Source organism: Octopus sinensis, linkage group LG30, assembly GCF_006345805.1.
Source record: "Octopus sinensis linkage group LG30, ASM634580v1, whole genome shotgun sequence".
Taxonomy (NCBI): Eukaryota; Metazoa; Mollusca; class Cephalopoda; order Octopoda; family Octopodidae; genus Octopus; species Octopus sinensis.
In genome coordinates, this window is record NC_043026.1 from 6,637,403 (window position 1) to 6,639,270 (window position 1,868).

Consider the following 1,868-nt stretch of genomic DNA (forward strand, 5'->3'; position numbering starts at 1 on the left):
AGAGAGGAGAGATAAATAGATAGAAAGATATGCAGAGAGGGACTAACAGATAGAGAGAGAGAGAGAGAGATAACTGAGAAGGAGAAAGATATAGGTAGAGAGACAGATAAAGAAATAGACAGACAGAGAGAGAAAGAGATAGACAGACAGAAAGAGATAGATAAAGTGAGAGAGAGAGAGGGGGCGGTGATAAGAATTTTAAGATACCCGTTTGAATGAGGGGGAAGGTCGATTGGAGGGTGGGAGGGACCGAAGCTGGATCTGGGCGAAGACAAAACTTTCGCTAAAGTTCCGCTCGCCTCACAATCTGTGTGTTTGTGTGTGTGTGTGATACACGATGGGATTCTTTCGGTTTGTGTCTAGCAGACAGACAGACAGATTTTCTTCAAATATGGAATACATAAGGTTTGCTGTGAAGAACAAAAGGGACCAAGAAGGGGGCTGGTAAACAGTAGCATCAGTAAATGAAAATAGGGGTTTAAGTACATACGATGTCGGGTGGGGAGTTGAATATGAATGAGGTGAAGAGAGGAGGGAGTAGGGGGTCCCGAATCAGGCAAGAATATGAACTTTCACATTCTTCCACTTCTAAGCGCATGTCTATCAATGTTTGTGTGTGTGTGTGTGCGTGTGTGTTTGTGTGAGTCTTTCATGGCTCTGTGGTAAGAAGCTTGCTTCCCAACCACGTTTCTGGGTTCAGTCCCACTGCAAGGCACTTTGGGCAAGCGTCTTCTACTATAGCCTTGGGCTCACCAAAGCCTTGTGAGTGGATTTGGTAGATGGAAACTGAAAGAAGCCCGTCGTGTGGATGTGCATGTAGGTGCAGGCATGGCTGTGTGGTCTACTTTCCCAACCACATGGTTCTGGGTTCAGTCCCACTGCATGGCACCTTGGGCGAGCGTCTTCTAATATAGCCTCAGGCTCACCAAAGCCTTGTGAGTGGATTTGGTAGATGGAAACTGAAAGAAGCCCGTCAAGCACACATTTCTCTCTCGGAGTGGTTGGTGTTAGAGGAAGGGCATCCAGCCGTAGAAGACCATGCCAAATCAGACTGGAGTCTGGTGCAGCCTTGCAGCTCACCAGCCCTGGTCACACTGTCCAACCCATGCCAGCATGGACAACGGATGTTAAATGATGATGATGATGATATATACGTGTGTGTGTGTATGTCTTTTGGGTCTGTGTTTGTCCCCACTACCGCTTCATACACACACACGTAACTCAGTGGTTAGGCAAACGTGATCGATAAAACAGGTACCAGGCTCTAAAATTTTAAGTACTGGAGTCGATTCTTTCAGTTAAAAAGTTTTTAAGGTGGTGCCCCAGCATGGCCACATTGTAAAATGTAGAATATCGCTCAAGGACGCAACGCACCGTCGGGAATCGAACTCGTAACCTTACGACCGTCAGCCAAGCACTCTGACCCCTAAACCACATTCACTAATTAGAAAAAGCAAATACATAAAAATACAAGAAAGTACGAAACTAAAAGAGTTAAAGCATTCGGCAAAGTTTACATAAAAAATTATTAAAATGAATATAATTGTATTTTATGGAGTTCTAAATTGTATTCTATCGGAATGTTCCAGCATTTTTTCATGCAAATGTAAGTTATAATTACATAACAACCTAGAGTTCAAATTCCACCGAGGTCAACTTGGCCTTTCATCGTTTCGGGGGTCAATAAAAAAAGTATCAATTGAACACCGAGGGGGGGGGGCCGATGTAATCGATATATAATCGACTCATCCCCGTCAAGGCCTCTGAAATTACTGCGCTCGTGTCTATAGCAGGAAGAACTATTATTATTATTATTATTATTGTTGTTGTGGATGTTGGAGTTTAGCAGATACGAAACTAAAAAAGGT